Source organism: Cupressus sempervirens, chromosome 9 (genome assembly GCF_028749045.1).
Source record: "Cupressus sempervirens isolate cs-2001-9-10 chromosome 9, ASM2874904v1, whole genome shotgun sequence".
Lineage (NCBI taxonomy): Eukaryota > Viridiplantae > Streptophyta > Pinopsida > Cupressales > Cupressaceae > Cupressus > Cupressus sempervirens.
The window spans coordinates 245,799,040-245,826,113 of record NC_143126.1 but is presented as its reverse complement, the minus strand read 5'-3'; positions in this window follow the sequence as shown (position 1 = coordinate 245,826,113).

The window sequence follows — 27,074 nt, the reverse complement described above, 5'->3', positions numbered from 1 at the left end:
CATCATTTTATGCAAAGAAAAAATTCCCAGTACCAAGGAGATGAATGAACTTCCAAAAGCAATATATTTTACCCCAGAAATTACCAATATAGCAGCAACTATGGCTATCAGTAAAAAAAAAATATCATTCAACATAACTGCCAAATAGCTGGAATTACTTGTAAGATAAAATAGTTCTAAGTTTTGTTTCATGAAATAGTACATCTCCTGTGCTACAAGTAAACTATATTTTAAGGTGACTTTGATGAATTTTAAATCTCTTCAACTGCTTCTTTTCCATGAATTGATAAATGCATTACTATTAATGTCTATAATTTTAAACAATAGTGGGTGAAGCAATATTTAAGTAGAAATGGATGCTCCTTTCCACCGTGAATTAATTTCTTTTCTTTTCTTCATAACAACTCCAAAAAAGATGATAATAGATGTTATGAAACTAGAATAACTTCCAATAGGAATGGATCAAAATCTCATGTTGTAGACTTGTTGCTAGCTCACTCAACTGGTAGTTCTTTGATAAATTAGTAGACTATAGAGTTTTAAGGTGCTGAATGGATGCTATATTATTGGTTGTATATAGGCTTTCTATCTTTCATTCAAGAAATCAACTATAATTTTCAAAATATTTGACCATTTTTTCCTTGATGTTTCAACTACATGTAGAATATAGTTGTCGGTATTGATGCTAATCATGATGAACTGGTTGACAAGAACCTACAGCATAAAAGTACTTCTGATGAAGTTCAGGTAATATAATAGTTCTTGTGAAATATTTTTCTTCGTCATAATTTGCATTATTTATTCTACTTTATACATTATCTTTACTTAATTTTTAAACCACATGTAGAGCAATCATATGAAGGAAAAATGAAAAAGAGCAGCCATTGTTGATAGTGATTATACTGAATATGAAGAGAGGTTGCATGATATTCAGAGTAGTGGCTATTCTAAACTTGAGGTGAGGTATATTAATTTTCTTTTTATTTGTATATTTTTTTTTTCTAATAAGGTATCATCCTTGTTTATTGATCAAATGTTTAACAATTTTTTCATAATCTTATATGTCGGGTATGCATGCATGGTAATGCAGTGTTTATATTTGGGGCTTGTTTCCATAATTAATTATGTAATACAATGTTTTCTTTTTCTTTTTGCAGAAACATATTGATAATAACCTCATGGAAGGGGACAAAGTTAGGGTATTGTATCCACATGATGGTTCTGTTGCAGGAATTGGGTAGATTCATTCACTATCTATTGCTCATGGAGTCAATTTGAAAGGAATAGGAGATGCAAATGTAAACATTATAACGGTCACAAAAAATATTCCTCTTGTTTATGATGATAAAGTAGATGAAGCAATTTCTTTGAAATAGAAAGTGGGGACCTTCACACGATGGCCAATGAAGTATTTACAAAAATTATCATAATTAAAAATATTTATCATCTAGTAGACATTGATAAACATCTACTCTCACAATACTACTTTTTATGCAATATTCTGTTGTTTAACAATTTTACCGATCATGGTGTATTTCAAAGAATTCAAAACTCTTCAAACAACTTTGGAATTTTGATTAAGTTTATTGCATAAGTTTGTTCATATATCTAATATTTTTAATTTTTGTATGGCTTAGTTCAAGTTTAAGGTTATGATATTTTACACTATTAAATTCATTGTATTAATAAAATATTTATCATATGACTTGTTTAATTTTACTAAATCCAATACTAAATATGTGTCTAACCACATAGTTAAATATATAATAAATCAACTACTAAATGTGTGACTAGCAACATGATTAAATCAACTACTACTTATATGACTAAACACACAACTAATTCAACTACTAAGTAAACTATTAAATATGTGACTAATGACAGAATTAAATATACTACTAAATCAACTACTAAACATGTGACTAACCACACAACTAAATCAACCATTCAATATGTGACTAACCACAAAATTAAATATACTACTAATTATGTGACTAGCCACACAATTAAATTAACTATTCAATATGTGACTAACTACACAACTAAATCAACTATTGAATATGTGACTAACCATGCAACTAAATCAACTATTAAATATGTGACTAACCACACAACTAATTTGACTATTAAATATGTGACTAACCACATAATTAAATGTACTACTAAATCAACTACTAAATATGCGACTAGTGACATGATTAAATATACTAATATATCAACTATTAAATATGTGACTAGTCGCATGATTAAGTAAACTACTAAATATACTACTAAATCAATGATTGAAATCAATGATCAAATAGATGACTAAAATTTTTAAGTAGTAAGTTTAGTAGTGTTATAAATGACTGGATATTAACTACTATTAGTCACATGACTAATTTTAGTCACATATATACAAATTTTAATAATTTTTTAAGTCGCATATTACTGTTTTTGTACTAGTGTCAGTTAAGTATTTTAGAATATTTAGGGGCAAATTTTATATTAAGAGAGATGATGACATTGGTATGTTTGATCCAAGAAGTGATGAAGGTATGTTTCTTGGCTATTTATTGGAAAGTGAGAAATAGACATTTTAACCATAGAAATAAGAAAATAATTAAATGCATAAATGTAATGATTGATGGAAAGTTTGGAATTAAGAAAAAGATGGTAGAATATAATTCAGATGAAGAAGAAGATAATTATGGAAATAATTATGAAATTGTTAGATACAATGTTGAAGTTTTCCTTGAGACTAACAGTGATTTTTTGAATGATGTGCTAAATGTTGAGCAAAGAGGAGAGAAGACATCTAAAACCAAAGAAGAGATTTCAACTACTACCTCTAATAGGAATCTAATAAAGAATTTGTGAGGCCTCGCCCCGACCCATCGTAGCATAGTGATACATTACCCTTATTTTGTTATTCACGACTCGAGATGTCGAGACATTATCTGATGCTTAGAACATATTTTATTATTTCATGTTGTGTGATGTTATTTCCAGATATATTTGATGATTGTCATTTAATGTTCATGTATATGTAAGTTGACGAAATTAGTAGATGTAGGATTGAGATGTGATTTAAGATATTTCAAATGGTTAATAATTATAAAGGATGAAGAAACTTTATTGATTTATGTTTTAAATTATGAAAATTTCTGATACATATACGTTTATATACATGTGATTTTACGGGACTACTGATGGGTGCAATGAGTGTGCAGATATTTAGCCGAGGAACCCTACGGAGGAACAAAACTGATCTCCATGTGCAAAAAAATTGGAAACCCTATTGTTCGTAATTGTGTTCTTTCAGTGTCGCTTGACACTCATAAAATGTTTATGTGCTTGATTTGCTAGTTCGAGTTGTTAAATGGACCTATTTTATTTCTAGATTTTATTTTGTCTCTAACCTCTTCCCTAAGGCTTTAAAACATGTTTTTTCTCTAACCTATGGGTGTGGGTATGGGTTAGGGGTCTTTTCCAACCCCTAAGCCCCTAGCTTTGACTTTTGAGGGCACTCAAAAAGTCCCTTTTTGCCTTTGTGCGAAAATTGCAAGTGGTTGTCATGAGTTGTCTTACCCCACCTCCTCTTAGGGTTTAACCATGGTGTAGGTTGAGTTAGGAGTTTCTAGTGTGGCTAGTGGGTGGAAATAGTTATTGCTCCTTTTGGGTGGTTGAGTTGGAGGCTTATTTAGAGGCCTTCCTTGGTCTAGTGGGTTGGTTACCCAATCTCTACATTTAGAGAAGATTTCTTGAAGCTTGAAGGAAGGAGGGATACTCTACTCAATTGGTTCATTGCCATTACCTCTTTTTGAAGGTAGGAAGCTCCCATCTCCCTTATTCAGTTTTTATGTTTTGTTTCATGCTCTTGTTACCTTGTTGTTGTTTTACTATTATATGGTTGTGGGTATGTTGGGAAGATTTGTAAACCTTGTTATTTTGGTTGTTTTCCTTCTTGTTTATGTTTGAAATTTTGAGTTTCCTTGCATGGGTGTTTTGGTATTACTCACCCTAGGAGAGGGCAGAAGTGACCAATTCTGGGAGAGGTCTGTTTAGTTGGACTCCAACCTGTGTCGAGTCTCTTCTCAGGATGAGAAGAGGGATAAAGGGTAGGTTGTTATGGGCCCCTACCTGTCACCACAAACCTGGTATGAGTATGGCAAGTTTAAATGGAAGAACGGAAGTTCTTGGTTATTGGCCCCGATTGGGCATCTGAATTGGTGTTGTTCTTGACTTCTCCAGTTGGAAGAATCCACCTCTCCCTAGTCTTGATTCACTATGAATCTTATTGTGTAAACCATGTATGATTATGCATGCTTGATGTTCTTTTGGTTCTACTTGGTTGTCACCCGATCAATATTGGTTTCCTCCATGGTTCTTGAGAAGAGATTTAGAAAACATTACATATTCCTTGATTTGATCATGAAGAAAATTTGATAAAATTATTGAAAATTGGGATTGAGATCCTATTGTAAATTTTTTTTTTTTTTTAAAACCTTACTATGTATGGCAACGAAGCTGGGTTTTCTTCCTGATTCTTTCCCGGCTGAGCCTTGAATCAGGATGATAATAAAATAAGTGATTGAGTAAATTTACTTCTCTTAAATTTTCATATTCTATGTTGTCATATGAATGTGTATCAAAGATAAGATGCAACAGTGATGTTCAATTATACAAGATTCAATTTGTGATGTGTGGTGATGCCTCTATTCATATGGACTGTAGAGAGAGATGTTGCTAATCCATGTAAATGTATGGTGTCTTTATCAAGTTTGAAATGATTTAGTTTATGTAAGGTTGTGTTGAAAGTGAAATTGCAAGAACATGAAGGAAAGAATTATGTCAAGATATCCAACTTAAATCTGCAAAACGATAGAGGAAAGATCTTGGTGTGTCTTGATACTCTCATCTAAAGGAATAGAGAAATATCATTTTGATCTCTTATTTTCTCAAATTTCCATAAGACTAGTTTTGTCACTATGTTATTCAAATTATGTGCTCCATCAGTTACAATAGACAGATAAATATGAATATACGAGGTAACTTTGGTTTCATTGAATTGCATGGCCATTTGAGGTTCATGGAAATAATAAATCAGAAATTTATAAGACAATGCATACACCTATTGTTGTAATATAGTTGCAAAGAAATATACAATGAGTTTCAAGAAAGAGAGAGAAGAAAAATTGTCAAATATCCACCTACAGGATGCTGGAAATTGTATGGGGGAATAATCTATTCTCTTATTGAACAGAGAATATTCCATTCTGATTTCCTTATTTCAAATTTAATTCATAATCAATCAATTAATTATGAATAACTAAAGTAATATTATGCTATTTCCTAACATCCTAAATATCTACTTACCACCTAATAAACTTTATGACTTTATGTCTTAAACCAACTCTCCATCTTGGACGTCAGTTGAATAGGTTTTAAAATGGAATTTGTTTAGTCAAGTTTTTTTTTTGCTTGTGGGAGGGTGACATCATACTGTCCCCACATCCCATCTTCCATCTACCCCCCCCTCTCTTTTTGAGTGCTCACCTTATGAAGGAAGGATGTTGTGTTGTTTTAAAACATGTTTAAATCTTTTCCTTTTTACCTTTCTTCCCCCCACTTGGTCCGGTCACCACCTTTTTGGGTGATGCTTGCGCATGAATTTAAGCCTTAGGCCTGCGCTTTGTTGTGTTGGGCAGAGCGCTGTCCCAAGAACAGCGCTTGGGAAGTTCTCCTTGGGAAGCGCTGCCCATGGGAGTATAGGGTGGTAGTTTGGGCTAGGGTTAGATTGTAGGGAGTTAGTAGGTTAGTTAGCTAGGTTAGTATTGTTGAGAGTTTTTTTTTTTTGTTGTTTAAAGTTTAATTAATTAATTTTTAGTTCCTTATTAATATTTCCTCATAGTTAGTTTCATATGTAACCTTAATTTGTTAAGAAACTTAGTTAGCTTACTATTACATTGGTTTTAATGTAATATAGTTTAGATTTTAATTAGTTGATATTTGTAGATATATGTATATTCTAGTTTAGCTATAATATAGTTTTAATTTTGGCATTAATAGAATGGTGATCTTATTAGAATTAAAAGGGTAAGTTAATTTTGTTATAAACTATGTATCATGCTAAATTATAGGTTCTATCATCATTTAACTTGTAGAACTATAATTCTTTTATAATGTTTTCTTTTAACTAGTGTTAATGTATTAGTGATTTATATTTAGTCAGTGCGTATTAGATTTAGTTAGTTTGGTTCTTAGATTAATTTAGTTGTTTTTATCAAACGTTAGATAATTTTTTTTCAATTAGCATTGATTATGTTAGTTTGGTATTGTTTCCTTTTATATATGCTTTCATTATTAAAATGGTTATATAGCTAAGTGTTAATCGATTAAGATTCAAAATCTTAACGATATAATCACCCTCATGTTATAACCCTAGGACGTAAAGTATAGAACCTGGACTAAAGCTATTATCAATCATTTCAGCTTAGAGCATGCTAAATTATTAATTATAAAAAAAAAAATTTCAGTGTGTTTTTGCACTCGTAGTTTGGGCATGACAGAATTATTCACCTAAGAAGATAATTGGAGTCAATGAGAAAGGTGGATGTTTTGAAAAAAATAGTAACACGATTTCAATGGTAGTTTTTTGATGGTACATTTGGCTAAAGAATATGATAGATTAATTGTTTAATGTGGAGAATGTTACCCAAAGAATAATATAAGAAAGATGAGAAGTTGAGGAAGGCAATGAAGTGTCAAATAACCATTAGTGATAAAGATGGGAATTTTCTTGGAAAAGATTGTTTTGGTTAGTGTATTTCCAAGTGTTGCCAGAAGGTTATATGTGTGCGCATATGAGCTAAGATTGTTGTTAAGAAGATTTCAAAAGAGTGCAAAGTGAAATAGATCTCAATGTTGAGGCTAAATGTTTCTGGGACATGTGATGTTTTATTAAATCGTCGTGGAAAAGGTGAGTCCGAAATGAGTCTTTAAACAATATCTTTAATAGGTTTTCAAAGTTTGTGAATGGATTATGTGTGTGTATATAGTTATTAACATTAATTTCTCTAGGTAAAAAAGAACTCAATTAAAATGATGAGATGGTGTGTTAGAGTTTTTTGTTATGGTACATAGAGTTTTCTGAGACGAATGTTTTGGTTGAGCTTGAAATTATCTTGGATTAGTGGTGATATGATATGCTAAAGCTTGTTGGATGCTTAGTTTCTTAAAATTTATCAAGAAGAATGTGGTAATGTTAGAATGGTAAAATGGTCTTGCGTCATTGGTTGCTTAAATTGAAATTTGTTTTTGAATGATATCCCTCATGATAAGGTTGCGAATGTTAGTTTTTGTGGATAAAGTATTTTAGGACAATGAAGATGGACTCAATGATCAATTTTGATACAAGTACAAAAGAAAAATCCGAAAGAGATGATGATTTCTACGTACTAACGATTTGTTTTCATTAGAACTAGTGTGTGTTTGATTTGAAAAGTAATTGAGTGCATCGTTTATCATGGTGCTAAATCCACTTGTGAGTGAGGTTTGTGGTGAGGCAAAATCACTTTCATACAAAATAATTTGTGATCTTGAAACCACTTGTGTGATGTTCCCAAGTTCATGGGAATTGCATCACTTAGGGTTAAACAATGAAAAACCAAAGTCATTTTGATGTAGAGGAAAAAAAATTGATGAAAGTATTTCGAAATGATTGTAAATGGGTATCTAACAAGGATTTAGGCCAAGAGCCATGGTTTCTAGATTATGGGGGGATATCTAACAAAGAAATGGATAATTAATTTATGGGTAGATGTGACAAATATAAATTAATTATCAACACCAACTATGTATGATTGGCACACCCGATTTCTAGAATCGTCTTAGGTAATTTACACACACACTAGCTGTCCATGATAAAAATCTACCAATTTTAATAGATGTTGTAGTGAACTCTATGCTACATAATATATAGAATTTAATGTGTACTTTCTTATAGATATGATTGAAAAGGGTCTATGTTCAACAGAGACCATACTTGGGGTTCTCCTCTTTTCCCTTGCCTTGTTTTTTCTTTAAAACTCTATGAGGATGTTTTATTATTTTTTTATAACAAGATTATAAGCATTAAACAATTTATTAGGAATGGTATTCTCACTCAAAATGATCATAATTAAATTTTGAGTTTATAAAATCCATTAACATTAGCTATAGAAATATGTAACAACAACATGCAAGATGATCAATGTCGTCTATACACTGAACTTAAGTTTTAGGTATAAAAAGAGCCACAAAGTCTAGGGATTGATGTGAGAATGCATAAAGCTAGAGAAGGTTCGCTAAAATATGTAATAAACGTCTTGGAAGGTAATGTTTGTGTGATATGTTCACTTACATGATCATCCATGATGTAAATAAATAGTTTTCCAAAGACCTTTAGTGTGTATGAAGAATGGAATAGAAGTTGAAGATAATAATTAGGCTAATAAACTAACATTAAATCTTCTAATTTCATTTGATTTTCATTGTCATTTTGATTACAATTTTATTTCGATACATTGATTTCAATGATAATTTTTCATTAGAGATAAAACATGATCGAGCATGAAGTTTTGGACACCCAAAAATAGTAATATCAAAATATTTGACGAATAATAAACTTTTGAAAGCATTCAAATCTTCTTCTTTCTGTCTACATTAATTAAGATCCTAGTATTTTCATTTCCCATCCTATTCCTGTCATCATCCCTTTATATGGAGGATGAGAATTTCTATGTTCCCACCAATTAGAAATTGTTAGCACTTCCTGATGGAAAGTTCCTCATTCTGGGTTATTAGAAAAAGAAAAAGAAAAAAGAAAACCCTCCTTAGTAATGCAAGAAGCACCATTCTTTGATCAGCTTTGAATCATAGGAAACAAAGCCATCCAATAATGGGAAGGAAGGAGTAACATGATAAATTGAGAAGGAGAAGGAAGTCCTTGAAATCTACACCCATTCCCCTTTATCAATCCCTTCCATGCAAAGTGGATGATATTTGGGCAATTCTATTACCATCCTTTATTCCACATTTCATATCGAGAACTAAGAAAACTGCCCTTGGAATATCTATCAAATCAAGTAGTAAATCCTTAACTTCAATAAATAATGAAGCATCCAAAAACCCTATCTCTCCTTCCCTTAGTCATAAGGATGATAGACCTAGGGAAATTCTAGATACTAGTGCATCATTGAGCTCCTACGAATTGTTCACAGACTAGAATGGGATTTTTTTTAAAAATATGGTGGATTATTAGAATTTTTGATTTGCAGAACATGAAAGTATTTAGTATATTGATTGTAATTATTTATTCCTTGAGTTTTATTTAGAAACTCTTAAGAATTTTCTTGTAGATCCTATGAAAGTAAATTTGTTTCGAGGGTTTTGTCCTCCTATTTAAGGAATTTCCTTCTAATTTTAACTCTTTGTCGTGGAAAATGCAAAGAATCACTATATGGTTCAATATAGGAATGCTCCACTCTCTCTCATTAGTAAACATATTCTCTAGAGTATGGGCAATTGCTTTGGTTATTTTTTAGGGTTTGAAAACCCAAGATCATTAAAAGAAGAATGTAAGATTCTCCTTCTGATTAACCCCTATTTGAATGCCTCCAAGATGACAATCTTCAATTTCAATACATCACAAATTTTATGGTGGACTCCTAGAAAAATGGGAGAGTCAAAACTGATGGGATCACTCATCATGTCAATATGGATTTCTTGTTATAAGTGCTTGAGTTTGACATTATCTGAAACAAATATTTTTTACCTCTAGTCAAAAATTACCTATCAAATCTACATCTTTTTGAAAAAAAATACATATTCTTGAAGATGACTCTCTCCTCTAGGGATAACTATAAATATTATTTTTAAAAATATTATTTTCATTTTTTGAGTAGCATCTTCTAAAATATTCAAAAACCTACTTGTAATATTTTTAAATTTTAACATATTAAAATTACTCAAAACAATATAAAATTTATATAATGATGATATTAATGTTGGGATCTACAAAAGGGTATTTTTAGTTTTTGAAAAAAGTTGAGTTTTGATAGAGAAATGAGATTTGGCCGAAACAAGTTTAGAGGTCCTAAAAGCTGACACATATGCATGCTTTTACCATTCCTTTGAAACATTCATCCACTTTACATTTTAACCCTCCTTTCTTGGGCAGAATCTAGTAGCACATTTTCCTTTACCTGATCTTCTCCCAGTTGATATCTATCAAACATTGTTTGATATTCTAGCTTTGTTTTAGGCTTAGATAATGAAGGTTGGGGAACATCAGGGTTTTATGGAAATGAGCATAATTTATAATATTCATGGTGATGGTTTTTATGATGTGGAAGATAAAACTACTTTCCATCTTTTTATCTCTAAAGATTATGTTGTTTCTTTGTTTCCAACCACTCTAGCTAACCACCAAAAGTATTAATTCCACAACATTAGCAAAGATAGGGTGAGAGAAAGGAGAGACCTTCCATTACATCATGAGATCCTTAAAATGGTGAGCAATTTCATAAGTAAGGTAACCACCTCCTTAGAGACATGCCTAATTCTTCTCGCCTCACATTGAACCTATCAGTGTCTAATAAGGTCCTTCCATCTAGAATTACCATTCTTCCATTCTAAGTAGTTTTCCACTTTCTCCCCCACACTCACCTTCAACTAGTCTATTAGACCAAGGTCCTTTACCACATCCTTGATAGGAGCCTCATCCTTCTGCATTTCTTCCCAAAATAGGATTTCTATACCATTTCCTATTTGAGTTCTATTGCCTCTTTTAATAGGGCTTTTGATTTTCAGAATGTTCTTCCATAGATTAGAGTTACCATTGGGGTTATGCTTGCTTAGATATAAGTTAGAAGGACTATAAGATAAGTATTTAGCTCTTAAAGGCAAAATTATAATCATTGATAATTTTTTTGTGAATGGTATTTTCAATCACAATGATCATAATTAAAAGTTGAGTTTATAAAGTCAATTGACAATAATTACAGAATATGTAGGAGCAACATGTAAGATGATCAAGTTCTTTTACAGACCAAACTTAAGTTTCAGGTACAAAAAGTGCCACAAAATGTGAAGATTGAAGTGACAAAGCATAAGACAACTTAAAGAAAGAGAATTTCTTAAGGATATACAGAGGTCTTTTTATTTCAAAGAAAAAATTATAATCATTGAGAAATTTATCATGAATGTTATTTTTAGTCAAAATTATCATAATTAAAAGTTGAGTTTATAAAGTCTAATTGCAAAAATATGTAGGAGAAACATGTAAGATGATCAATTTCTTCTACAAACCATACTTAATTTTTAGGTACAAAAAGTTCCTCAAATTTTTAAGATTGAAGTGACAAAGCATAAGATAGCTTAAAGAAAGAATGTTTCTTTGGTACCCTAAACATAGTTGATCCATCAATCTTCACTTGCCACTGTTCTTTAATTTTAATCCCAAGATTTCAGTATTCCATTCACATTCTGTAAACTTTGAAAGGAAAGCTTCCTTTTACCACCAATGACTCAACCACAAAGGAAATGAGAATATAATTATAGCCAACAATAACCTATCTAATTTTACTAGGTAGCATTAACTAGGTTGTTGTTTAATACACAACAACTTGATATAAATCTCCTTTATTACATGACCTCTTTCTCATCTTTTCAATATGAGCTATTTCAATCTTTCCCTTCTCCCTCCTTTACACAATCCATATTTATCTTCTTTGTCATAGCACAATCTATCAAATTTACACCTATGTCTACCTTCAAACACAAAAATTGGGTTCTTTCTATCTAATACAAGATCTCTTAGAAAAGTATTCACAAATATTTCTCTAAAATTGTATTTTACACAAAAATTTGTATTGATCACAAATTAATCTTAGATGTTAAAATCTCTTAAGGGACACCAAAATTGCTTCCAATCATTGGAAATGCCATATATAAAGTAAAATATTTGTTGGCAAATATGCAAACAAGTATTTTCTAGCTCGAACCATTCAATCATTCTCAAGGTGGAAATAAATGTGTACTCTTCCTCAAAATAATGAGCTTCTTGCTAATAAATAGAGTATACAACATATTCTAGGTGAAACTTCATTCAAATTAAATTCTTCCTATGATTCATGGTACTCTTTTCTACATATTACAAAGGTCCATAGAAATTATTGATAGGGTATAAATGTATAATTCCAAATAACCACAACTAGTCATCTATTGGATAGCTCTTTGAACAAAGAGCTGAATTCAAATTTTAAAATCTTGTGTGGCAAGTGTATAAAATTATGGAGCTAAGCAGTGTACTATGATATAGGTTTCACTATTCATATCCTTCTCAACATTCACTATGAGAGCTATATACCACTTTGTATAAATGAAATCATAGTTTCTTGAATAATCATCTTTTAATACAATAACATATGTTTAACACATTGGTGCTTTAATATAAAAATGTTATAAGAATGCAAATGATGATGAACATTTCTTCAAAAGTTTAATTTTTTATTTATTTTATAACTAACCCTATACAAACAATAAATCTTAGAGCACAATCTTATTTACTTCTAATTCACCTTAAAGATATATCTGAGCTTGGTGCATAGAAGAATCAATGTTTTTTCAATTATCATTATATACATTTTACATTTTAGTGATACATGAGCTAAATATTGAATTCAATTTTATACAAACGTATAGATAATTTAAAACTATGATAAATACATAGATTTAAATGATGACAATCTTTATTACAACATATTATTAATACACATTAGTATGTATTACAATCTAATGGAATTATTAATCACTTATTATCATATTCTTAACATTCAATTTCTTATTTCTTAGCTAAACTATCAATTAAAAAAATGATCTTAATAAATCATACTTATTCACATAATTTATCCATCTGACTATATATCAGCCTCCTTTCACATTGTCCCATGCTATATTTGAAATAAAAGGTTAAAAGCTCTGTAAGCTCACTTATATTTCTGTCTTTACGTCTGCTTATTTTTCTAGAATATTATCACGTTTTCATTAGTTCTTAACCATTTATATTTTTTTTTGGTCTTCAAAACAGTAGTTGTAGCTCTTTATTAACTTGCTCTCTTTTATATGGCGCTTGTCATGTCTCCATTAGTTTGTACAATGCAAAAGTGTAAGAATGATTTATTCATACCAATGCAACGATAATGAAAATGAACGTGAAGGAATATGAAATGGTAAAAGCAAGGAATTGCAGAAAACAAACAATTCTCTTTGGGTGCTGCGACTACTATCTATGTTTAACATCTATTTAGACATTATATAACCAACCAACAGGTGGCTGCTTTGCTAAGCACAGATGTATTCTCATCGATATATTATTGGAACCTAATAAATGAATGAAAATAATGAAAGGACAGAATCACAGAAAACAACTGGTTTTATTTATTTGGAGCAACTAATGTTTAGGGATATGAATAGACGAGGAAAGAAAAATGGGTTTTAGTAGATGTCGTTACGCTGAATATCTGAAGCAGCACCGACTTTTTTGAGTGGTTGTGATGCTGATGGTGGTGGTGGTGGTGGAGGGCATGGAGAGGAGCCACAGTTGGGACTAGAAATAGCTGATAGCTCAATTTTTGTGAGGTTATTATTACGGTCTGACAAGGCAACTTGTTTGTATAGAAATGTTGGTGGTGGTGGAGGGCATGGAGAATCGCCACAGGTTGAGCTAGAAACAGTTAACTCCTCCATTTTTAGAGCTGCATTATCATTTGATAAAGCAACTCTTTTATGTAGTGCTGCTGGTGGGGGAGGGCACGGAGAGCTGCCGCAGGTGGAAGCAGTTGACTGCCTCAAATTATTCTTGTTTGAAGGATTTGGGAGGTTATGTCGAGCCGATACATGAGCGAGAAAACCAGTTGCAAGTGAGAGAACAACAAGCATTAATATTGTGCTTATTTTCATGTGCGCCAAACTTCCCATGTTCGGAGTTGAGTGTCTTTACAAACTCTAAATACAGAGAGGATTCTTAATGATCAGATTGCCGCCCAAAGATTGAGATGGTATGCAATGCATCATGGCCAGCCATTTAAAGGCGGGGTGATAACCCAGGGATAATTTCTGCGGAAGTGATGTATTCAAAGTCGTACGCCATTTTGGAGATGATGCAATTGGTTAACTATTTTTGTTTTGGAAACGTGTAGGGATATATTTTCACTCAATGACCATTCCTTTTCTTCATTTTCTTAAATAGGCCGTTCAAGCTAGAAGCTTTGATCAAGTAGCCCATCCATTTGATTTAAAAACAAAGTCACGATATCTGTTGTTAACATAGAACAATCCCTAGTTTATTTAAAATCAACCAACTGTTCAGTTGAATCTATTAGTTACGTTAAGAGGTGTAACACATTAATATTAACAAGTGAACATCACTAGATCGGTTTACGTCTATTAGTTCCGTTAACAGGTATAACACATTAATATTAACAATTAAAGATCACTAGATCGGTTTACAGCCTTCTATTTCTTCAGTCTCGATTTTTTATGGAGTAATTACTCTATTTTCTTTGAAACTATGAAAACAAGGATGTATTGATATTCACCAAATGCTATATGTGAACAGGATAAATAAATTATTAGCACCATGTATGGCCTGGCTGAGACCATTTGTTGAACCATCTTAACTAATTTGTGCACACTAGTCATCCATGATAAAGATGTGTCAATTTCAATAAATATTCTAGTTAACTCTATGCTGCAATATAGATAGTGTTTAATATGTATTTTTCTATAAATATAATAGATGAGGGCTTGTTTTCGACACTACCCATATTTGAGTTTCTCGTCTAATTTCTCCTTTTCCTCCTTTCCCCCTTTTTCTTATGCAGTGAAGAGTGAGCAATTTGAAGGACATTTCAAGAGAGATTAACTTCTAAAGCATTTACTTGTGAATAAAGTGATGGATGCAAAATAAGTTGAAGCTACCCAAGTATATAGTGTAGTGAGATTGCTGATGATCATAAAACTGTAATGAGTATTCAAAAGAAAGGAAAAAGTAGAGCATCGTGTGAAGTTGCCAACCAAAGATTAGTAGTTTGTGGAGCACCTATGTGCAAGTTGATCTATCAAACAGTGCATACACACTTCTTGTCTTGAGATGTTTTGAAAAAAATAGTAACACAATTTCAATGGTAGTTTGTTGATGGTATATTTGGTTAAAGAATATGATAGATTAATTTTTTAATGTGGAGAATGTTACCCAAAGAATAATATAAGAAAGAGGACAAGCTGAGGAAGGCAATGAAGTGTCAAATAACCATTAGTGATAAAGATGGAAATTTTCTTGGAAAAGATTGTTTTGGTTAGTGTTTTTCCAAGTGCTGCCAGAAGGTTATATGTGTGTGCATATGAGCTAAGATTTTTGTTAAGAAGATTTCAAAAGAATGCAAAGTGAAATAGATCTCAATGTTCAGGCTAAATGTTTCTGGGACATGTGATGTTTTATTAAATCATCGTGGATAAGGTGAGTCCGAAATGAGTCTTTAAACTATATCTTTAATAAGTTTTCAAAGTTTGTGAATGGATTATGTGTGTGTATATAGTTATTAACATTATTTTCTCATAGGTAAAAAAGAACTCAATTAAAATGATGAGACGGTGTGTAGAGTTTTTTGTCATGGTACATAGAGTTGTCTGAGATGAATGTTTTGGTTGAGCTTGAAATTATCTTGGATTAGTGGTGATATGTTATGCTAAAGCTTGTTGGATGCTTAGTTTCTTATAGTTTATCAAGAATAATTTGGTAATGTTAGAATGGTAAAATGGTCTTGTGTCATTGGTTGCTTAAATTGAAATTTGTTTTTGGATGATATCCCTCATGATAAGGTTGAGAATGTTATTTTTTGTGGATAAAGTATTTTAGGACAATGAAGATCGACTCAATGATCAATTTTGATACAAGTACAAAAGAACAATCCGAAAGAGATGATGATTTCTATGTGCTAACGATTTGTGGTGATTAGAACTAGTGTGTGTTTGATTTGAAAAGTAATTGAGTGCATCGTTTATCATGGTGTTGAATCCACTTGTGAGTGAGGTTTGTGGTGAGGCAAAACCACTTTCATACAAAATAATTTGTGATCTTGAAACCACTTGTGTGATGTTCCCAAAGTTCATGGTGAACTTTAAACCACTTAAAAATTGCATCACTTAGGGTTAAACAATGAAAAACCAAATTCATTTTGATGTAGAGGAAACAATATCGATGAAAGTATTTCGAAATGATTGTAAATGGGTATCTAACAAGGATTTAGCCCAAGAGCCATAGTTTCTAGATTATGGGGGGATATCTAACAAAGAAATGGATAATTAATTTATGGGTAGATGTGACAAATATAAATTAATTATCAACACCAACTATGTATGGTTGGCACACCCCATTTCTAGAACCGTCTTAGGTAATTTACACACACACACACGTTGTCCATGATAAAAATATACCAATTTTAATAGATGTTGTAGCGAACTCTATGCTACATAATATGTAGAATTTAATGTGTACTTTCTTATAGATATGATTGAAAAGGGTCTATGTTCAACAGAGACCATACTTGGGGTTCTCCTCTTTTCCCTTGCCTCGTTTTTTCTTTAAAACTCTATGAGGATATTTTTTTCTTTTTTTATAACAAGATTATAAGCATTGAACAATTTATTAGGAATGGTATTCTCACTCAAAATGATCATAATTAAATTTTGAGTTTATAACATCCATTAACAATAGCTATAGAAATATGTAACAACAACATGCAAGATGATCAATTTCGTCTATAGAATGAACTTAAGTTTTAGGTATAAAAATAGCCACAAAGTCTAGGGATTGATGTGAGAAAGCATAAAGCTAGAGAAAGTTCACTAAAATATGTAATAAACGTCTTGGAAGGTAATGTTTGTGTGATATGTTAACTTACACGATCATCCATGATGTAAATAAATAGTTTTCCAAAGACCTTTAGTGTGTATGAAGAATGGAATAGAAGTTGAAGATAATAATTAGGCTAATAAACTAACATTAAATCTTCTAATTTCATTTGATTTTCATTATCATGGTCATTAAAATTTCATTTTGATACATTGATTTCAATGATAATTGTTCATGAGAGATAAAACATGATTGAGCATGAAGTTTTGGACACCTAAAAATATTAATATCAAAATATTTGACGAACAATAAACTTTTGAAAGGATTAAAATCTTCTTCTTTCTATCTACATTGATTAAGATCCTAGTATTTTCATTTCCCATCCTATTCCTGTCATCATCCCTTTATATGGAGGATGAGGATTTCTATGTTCCCACCAATTAGAAATTGTTAGCACTTCCTCATGGAAAGTTCCTCATTTTGGGTTATTAGAAAAAAAAGGAAAAAGAAAACCCTCCTTAGTAATGCAAGAAGCACCCTTCTTTGATCAGCTTCAAATCATAGGAAACAAAGCCATCCAGTAATGAGAAGGAAGGAGTAACATGATAAATTGAGAAGGAGAAGGAAGTCCTTGAAATCTACACCAATTCCCCTTTATCAATCCCTTCCATGCAGAGTGGATGATATTTGGGCAATTCTATTACCATCCTTTATTCCACTTTTCATATCTAGAACTAAGAAAACCACCCTGGGAATATCTATCAAATCAAGTAGTAAATCCTTAACTTCAATAAATAATGAAGCATCCAAAAACCCTATCTCTCCTTCCCTTAGTCATAAGGATGATAGACCTAGGGCAATTCTAGATACTAGTTCATCATTGAGCTCCTACGAATTGTTAACAGACTAGAATGGGATTTTTTTTTAAAATATGGTGGATTATTAGAATTTTGGATTTGCAGAACATGAAAGTATTTAGTATATTGATTGTAATTATTTATTGTTTGAGTTTTATTTAGAAACTCTTAAGAATTTTCTTGTAGATCCTATGAAAGTAAATTTGTTTCGAGGGTTTTCCCCTCCTATTTAAGGAATTTCCTTCTAATTTTAACTCTTTGTCGTGGAAAATGCAAAGAATCACTATATGGTTCAATCTAGGAATGCTCCACTCTCTCTCATTAGTAAACATATTCTCTAGAGTATGGGCAATTGCTTTGGTTTTTTTTTAGGGTTTGAAAACCCAAGATCATTATAAGAAGAATGTAAGATTCTCCTTCTGATTAACCCCTATTTGAATGCCTCCAAGATGACAATCTTCAATTTCAATACATCCTTCAATTTCTTCGACTCAATTTGATGAGGGGAGCTTATTTTATCTAATATAGGAAAACAATAGTCATGTAGGATATTGTTTCTAAGAAAACCATGGTAAGGGAGAGAAGCAGGAGGGAGCTGTTGGGAGAGGTGCATAACTGGAAGGAGAAACGAAAGGTTTGGCACAAACTAGAAAAGGGAAGAATCACTAGATTCCTAGAGAAGCTCCATGGTTTTCATGCAATTATCACAAAGTTTATGGTGGACTCCTAGGAAAATGGGAGAGTCAAAACTAATGGGATCACTCATCATGTCAATATGGATTTGATTGCTCGAGTTTCAGAAATCCTTCTAGAAGGGAGTAATTTTTTGAGAGATAAGAAAATTTTGACCAATGTTATCATAGCCTTTGTGAAGGATGAAAAGGAGCTTAAAAAACTCATCAAGGTGGAGACATATTACAAGATGGAATGAATTAAAAAGCTATGGAGGTATGTTCTCAGGATAATCATTGAATATATTTCCCTAGACCCTAGATTTGATAGGATAAGAACACATCATTTTGTCTTGCTTAATCACTTTAGGCATGGTGTTAAAATTTCTTTCCTTTTTATCTCTTCACCTCCATGAGCAAGGGCATCAAGGGTTTCAAGAAGAAACCAACTACTAACCCAACCCTCCATGAGGGTTTACTTCTCCTTGTTTATGAGTATCTGAAGTCTCAAACAAGGGGAATATCCCTTGGGGATCCTAGGTTTGCATCCTAAGAAATGGTAAGCTCAGCCTCTAAGGATGTGCAGAGCATAAAATCAGAAGAAGAGGACTTTGTTTCCTCGAAACCCAAGGAAGAAAGGAAACCTTTAGCTTACATTCCTTGCAGAAAGAGCCCCAGAGGCCTTCCCCCCACCCTCCCTAAGCGTAAGCCTCAAGAGGATGAGGAGGACAATGATGATGAGGAGTATACTGACTTGGAGGATGAGGAGAAGCGGGAGGAGGATGAGAAGGAGGAGAAAAAGGGGAGGGAATGTGAAAAGGAGGAGGACGAGGATTTATATGCCATGTTAGGGAACCCTAAGAAAAGGAAAGCAGATGAGGCTTTTGAAACCAAAGACCAAATTCCTCAGATTCCTAGCCTTAGACCTATTTCCACCCCATCTAATTTGGGTAAAGAGTGCAAAGAGGTAATAATGAAAAATAGGAGGAGGTCCTAGAGGAATTTCAACTTGAATGCAATAAAATTGGGGATTGTCAGGGAGTTGTTAAATATTCAAGTGATGGAGGACCTAGATGGCAAAACCCACTATGATGATCTCATTTATCCCAGTTTGGTCATGATCTCTGACAATGTAGGGGAAACTATTCTTAACCTATTGAACAACACTAAGAACAGCATGATAGACAACTTTCGATCTATCAAATGGTTATTCCATGAAATTGAAGAACTTAAGGGAAGAAGAAGGTAGGATGGAAACCAAATTATCAGCTATGACTAGGGGTGCAATGAAGAGGGAAAAATCTAGGAAGGATGCCAATAGCTCCTCAACATGTAGGATAATAGGAAAGACCATGAGGACAGAATCACCAAGGTTGAACAAAAAGTCCAAAGGATGGAACTCTTTTAGTAGAACTTGGCAAATCAGATGATCACCACTTTGAATACTCTAAAAGAGAACATTAAGAGTCTAGGTGAGTCATAGATTAGTACTATTTTTGGCAAGGATAAGATGTAGAAGACTAGACTAGACTTTGGGCAGGCTGAGGATGATCCGAATGAAACCAGGGACCATGTAGAAGTTCAAAACTAGGACCAGGAGGATGCAAACAAAAGGAAGACCAATGAAGTTATAGAGACCCTGCAGGTTCTTGACAGAGAGAATTGATAGTTAAACCTTTTTTGTTGTCTCATTATTTCCTTATGTTGCTTAATTTTTCCTATTCTAGTCAAGCTAGTTTCTTGTCCTACCTGTGGACTTGTTGTTTAGGGTTGGATTTTTCTAAGCAATTTCTCTATTGTTGGACTTTTCTAAATATTTCTATATTTGATATGTTGTAAAAAATTTTGGGTTTTAGGATCCCTGTAAAAGCTATTTTACTTAATCAAAAGTAGTCATTTAGGATAATTTCTTCAAGTGTAGGAGAACAATAATCAAGACCCTAGATACAAATTTGGTTGATTTTCTTCTTTGAAGCAATTAGCCTTTCAAGGTCACTAATGTTTCTTAGTGACCCTTCTAGACATTATCATGTAGTGTGCTTGATAATGCTTGAGCGACTATGTGGCTAAAATGAGGGTGGTACTACCATTAGAGAAATTTATGGGAGCATGCACACCAAGAAAGAGAGCTCCTTAACTCTCCAAGTGAATGCAAAGAAACACAAGATGTTGATCAGTTTGTGTTTATTGTGTTTTATGATTAAGGAGTGTGTTTGTTTTGTTTTGTAGTCAATAAGCCCTTATCTTGAGGTTGGGCACTCATTTGGCATGAATTTTTTGAAAAGGTTTCAGTTCCAAAAGGTTTTGTAATCATTTAAAAAAAAATTCTATCTTTGGCAACTTTTTAGTAAAAAAGTTACAATATAGAAAATTTACATCTTTTTCTTAAATTGTAGAAGGCCAAAGTTTTTTTAGTTATGTGAGGATGTGTAAAGCCTTAAATAGTATAAATACATACTATGAAATTGTTGAATCAATCATTTTTTGTGTTACTAGATTGAGTCACTAAACCAATTAGCCTTACAAGGTCATCAGTGTTGCTTAGCGACCTTTACAAACACTTCTAGGCAATGTGCTTAATAATGTTCAAGGAACTGAATAGCCAAAACAAGGTTGGTACTAGCATTTATCTGGCTAGCTAGAGCTAAGGAATAAGATGATTCAATCACTACATAAATGGTTTGAAAGATACACAACCTTTCTCATTTGAACTAAGCTACACTACAACTATTAGCATTAGGCAAGAAATGGATGCCAAATCCAAACAATGTTGGGTCTCCTAAAATTGAGATAGGTTACCATAGGCCTCAATAATACAATTATATATAATCTAACCATTATTCAATACCTTTCATGAGCTCTAAGATATGCCCCCTCAAATATCACTACCTAATGTTTCTTAATGACCCTTATGGACACTTCCATGTAGTGTGCTTAATAACATGTGAGGGACTTTGTGGAAAAAATAGTGTTAGAATAATTTAGACGCTAAAATTAGTTTCTCGTAACCCCATTCTCCCATTAAAAAACCTCTCAATTAGTATTTTTCAATGTGGAGGCTTTTCTTATAAATAACAATCCCAAACATCCCCTACATCTCTAGGCATGGTATTAGTTTCACACCATCTCCCCATGCTCCTTCTCAAAGAGGTCATTGTTTCTAACATTAACCCTAATAAATATAGATCCATACCTCCCCTCTCATTAATTTAGATAGTTTTGACATTTTCATTTCTACTAATGTGTAATCCCAATATCCTCCTTGTGGATTTTCACTCATAGATATGGATGTGATTAGCTCCCTCTCTTTGGAGAAGCTTTCTTATCATCCTACCCCAACTCTAAATAGGTTATATATTTATAGTGAAAAAGAAGTGGTGACTATAATCAAAATCCTAATAACTAGAATTCTCTAACTTAGTGACTTGATGGGAGAACTATCTTGTACTCAAGATGAGCTCCAAAAAGAATTGTTGGTAATTCAGGAGTTGCAATCCTGGTTCCTAGAGATTTAAAACATAACCCTAAAAAATAAATAGAATAACAATCCCGTATAAAAAATATTCCTATGGAATTTGAATCAATATATGAAATGATTGGCTTGAATCAAATGTCTAATATGGAATATGTTCTCCTTAGAAAATCTTCTTTTAATATAAAGTTGGAAGCTTGCCACCAACACTTGCATCATACTTCAAAATTTGAATGCTACCCTCATTCCCTAGATATAGTGTACCAAAATTCTAAAAATATTCTTGGGATTGTAGATAATATCCAAGGTGGTAAATTACCCAATTATTGTAGGAATTTCAAGAAAAGAGGTCAAAAATCTAAGTTTGATTTATGAAAGACATATGGTGAGGTTGACAATCAAGTCAATAGTCTAATATGGATCATGTTCTCCTTAGAAAATCTCCTTTAAACATAAATTTAGAAGCTTGCCAACAATAGCTTGGATCATACTTCAAAATTTGAATGCTACCCTGATTCCCTAGATATGGTGTACCAACATTCTCAAAATGTTCTTGGGATTGTGGATAATATCCAAGGTTGTAAATTACCCAATTTCAGTAGGAATTCCAAGGAAAGACGTAAAAAGTCTAAGTTTGATTTATGAAAGAAATATGGTGAGGTTGGAAATCAAGCCAATAGTACCTCCATTTTCAAAAATGGGAAGTTGAAAAGCCTTCCACCTACTTCATGAACATAACCTATTGGAATATTACAGGCTTCAATGCTCCTATGAAATAATTACTTTAAAAGCACTATCTTAATTTGTTTGAGTCTAATTTTATTCTTCTATGAGAAATTAAATTAGATTTCATGGAATTTTCTAACTAGATAGGAAGTTAAAAGTATGGAAAGTATGGGGTCACCTGGTTATTCCAACATAAAAAGGACTTACTTGTATATGGAACCCAAAATATATCCAATTCGCCCTAGAAGTAAATTAGCCACATTCAATGAGTGGCCAGGTTAGAAGTATCAACTCTAATCTTTCTTTCATCCTCGTTAATGTTTATGGACCTATATCCACCACACGACATCTGTAAATATGGGAGGAACAATCAAATTACCTTTCCACCCATTATTCTAGCAACATAGTAAGAGGCACTGATTTCAATGATATCACAAATCTCAAGGAAAAGGTAGGGCATATCAAAACTCTCAACCAAGCATCAACAAGCTTTAAGAGTTGGATATCTTCCAACAACCTTCTTGATATTAACACTTCCAATGGTACCTTCATATGAAAAAAGAGATCAAATTAGGACCTTAGAATAGAGAGGTTGGATGGGTTCCTAATTTTTGGAGACCTTCCATCCTTTAATCATAGTCTAATATTTGGAACCAAACGCATCTCAGGTTAGAACTACTTCCTTGTTTATCTTGACATTGTGGAAGAACCAAAATAGGGAAGTAGTTTGAACCTGAGATGGGTTTGGTTCCAACTATTAGACTATGATTAAAGGAGGAAAGGTCTCCAAAAAATAGGAACCTATCCAACCTCTATATTCTAAGGTCCTAACTTGATGTCCTATTATTTCCCTATTTATATCTGAATAGAATGAAGAGTTCTTTTAAGGCTCAAAAATGTTTTTTTGTCTCCAAATTAAAAAAACTTAAAGCTAAGAATCAAATCCTAGAACAAGCTCTACTTCAAAAATATATTTGAAGAAATAGCCAATGTGGAATATAAAATTAAGGACTTAAATAAATTGTTTCTTATTAGTTGGATGGATAATGATAGCTACTTCTAGGAGAAATTCCTCCTAAATAAGAAAGTCGACACGCTTCAAAAAAAAAGATATAGTGGAAAACAAATATAGAGAATTACGACTATTTGAGGGAGATAGAAACATTAAACTATTATATAATGGCTCTAAATATATACATTTCATTAATTGGATCACAAAAATTTAAAACTCCTAGGACAATACTATTAAGGATCCTAAAACCATCGCTAATGAGCTTGTATCTTACTTGAAAAATATTCTAAACAACTAGGAATCTTCAAACTTAACAACCCAATCTACCCTCGTGAACCTTATTTCTATATAAATCACAAGATATGATAACGCAATGTTAAATAAAAAAATTATGAAATGAGAAATCAAAATTTCTATTTTCCTAATGCATCCACACAAGGCACCCATACCTAATAGCTTCTAGGAAAGCTTCTTTCAAAAATTTTGGAAGCCTTGAGGTGATGATCTATGAGAGGCTCTTAAAGCTAGAAAGAACTATAGTGATATCCTTAGAGAAAATAAACACACCTACTTCACCCTCATCTCAAAGAAGGTAGAGGAAATCAATCTTAGGGAATTTAGATTGATTACTTTATATAAAAATATTTGAAATATATTAACCAAATACCTCACTAACTGACTTATAATTATCCCCCACTTATCATTTTTGATGAAAAGCATCCTTCATTCTAGGCAGTTGATTATGGATGGTATCATTATGACCAAGGAACTCAACCACTATGTTCAAAATAAAAAAATTCATGTATGCTAGTTAATATAGATATTCAAAAGGAATAAGATAAAGTGCATTGGATATTCCTTTACAAATGCATGGAGACATTTCATTTCTCTAGAAAATGGATTCACCTCATCTTTAGTTGCATCTCCTATCCCAAAATCTCCATTTTACTCAATGGAGTTCTAGAAGGTTTTTTTGATGTCACTAGAGCCCTTAGGGAGAGTGACCCTATCTCTCCCTTCCTATTTGTTATTATGGATGGAGCCTTTGGAAGGTTGAAAAAGGAATCCTAAGAATAGGGACTCATTAAAGGGATTAAGGTAACAAAAGGAATTCCCAACATAGCTCTTCACCAGCTCACGGAAGATACCATCTTACTTGACCAATATTCCATCAATGATGAAAAAGCCCTTAAATCCAACCTTGACTTATTTATGACAGCCTGAAGATAGATAGTTAATGTTGACAAGTCAAAATTTTTACTGATCAATACAATACGAATGCTTAAGATAGAATATGTAATATTTTGGGGTTTAATAAAAGGGTTTGTCCTTGCAATTATTTGGGTATGCCTCTAGAGAAAGCGAACAAGTATACAAATGTGTGGGACCAAATCATTAAAAAAATGGATTAAAAAATGGATAAATGGAAATGTAGATGGTTCTCTAATGCTAGCCAGTTAACCATGAAAAAATCTATTCCTATTGCACTACACTCATGGGTATGTGCAGGATCATGGTGTGCCAAAAAGTGGTGATCTAAAAAATATGTTGTTCTTAAATGCCTAAAAGCATTTCACAATCTATTAAAACTTTTTTCCCTCACATCATGATACCAAATCAAAAAATTAATACCTTTATAAGTCCTAATATATCTTTGAATGCCAACCCTATAGTGTGTGATGTTTAAAGGTGGCTGACAAAACATAGCACAAAAAATTGCATGAACTAAAACACTAACAGTCTAACTAGCAATAGTGCATTTTGACTCATTTTTCAATGAAAAATAGTCAAATTTTTTACCCATGTTCGTCAAATTCTTGACCAATTGCTATGTTTCTAATTTTGTCATTGACAATTTGATCAACGCTTGTATGTGTCATAATTTTGACTAGAAGCATTTGATCAAAAATGACTTATGTTATTGTGAGGATCATTGGTCAACATTTTGACCAATCTTAGTCAAAATTTCCACCAAACATTGGTAAAAATTTTGATCAATGTTGGCCCTTGATCGACCAACATGCCAAACCCATGACCAATGAATTGGTCAAAGTTTCCACCAAATTGTGGTCAAAATTTTGATCAATGCTGGTCCTTGATTGACCAACATATGAAACCCATGATCAATACATTGGTCAAATTTTTGACCAAACTTTGGTTGAAATATCAAACAAGATTGGTGAAATTTTGATCAAGATGATTTGTTTCAAAAGAAAAATTTAGTGGAAAATATATGTCTCCTATTCCTCCAAATAGGATATCTCCATATATGGCAATATCATATAGAGATATTCTTGGTCCATCTTCTAATTATCAAAATTCATATCCATTTTTCAAGGTTAGCCATCATTTTGTGTCATGTCCCCTTTTCAAATAATTAAAAAAGAAAATCTTAGCTAAGGCAGGCAGGCCCAAGAAAGTGAAGTTTCAGAAAAAGGGGGTTAATATTTGGAAACCGTTGGACTAATAAATGAAAATTATTATTAAAATAAGTTTCATTAACCTCTCTTGGATGTGAGTTACAGTTATGCCCTCTTTTAAGGGGTTTGGAGGCATTTTGGGCTCATTCCAGAACTTGATTTTTGCTCATTCTTTGTTATTCTTCAGAGGCTGCCAAACCTGTGGAGAAGGAGACCCAAGAACGAGAGTTTGCAGGTTTCCAGGGAGACCCAAGAATGGGAGTTTGCATGTTTCTAGGAAGGCTAAGGATGGGAGTTTGAAGCCATTCCATGTGCATGCTCATACAGAGTTTGCCTTTGTGCTGAACAGTGTAGATTTGTGGGTTTTTGGGTGTGGTTTTTTGCATGAGTTTGGTGTTTTCAGTTGAGCATTTCATATCAATTTTGGTTGCTGCTGTATTTCAGACTTTAATCTATTAAAATAGAGCTGAATATATGTATTGGGACATGATTAAACTTCTAAGATAGTTTATTAGTATTTTTGTGGTGTTTTCGGGCATTTTTGTGTTAATTTCGAGAGCCCGATGAGCATAGTTTTTGTCCTACATTTGTGAGCTGTTTTGTAAAGGCTATATAGATCTGGAAATGAAATTTTATAGGCTGTTATGCTGCTCAAATTTCTATAAAAATGTCTACTTTCAGATTTATTAATAACAGGTGAAGTTGTGCAGCTTTTTGGCACTATTTTCGACATACCCGATTTGGGGTTTCTTAAGAAATTTGGTGGATCTTTGTGATATCAGTTGTTTGATCTTAAAGATCTGATTAAAGGTTGGAAATATCATAAAAAATAAGAAAATGGACATTAAAGTGGTATCAGAGCCATGATCTTGCCAGCCTGAGGGTTTGTAGAAGTTGCAGGTCAGTTTTGACAACTACCCAGATCTTGCATGTCAGTTTTGACAACTACCCAGATTTTGCATGTCATAATTTATGGTTGC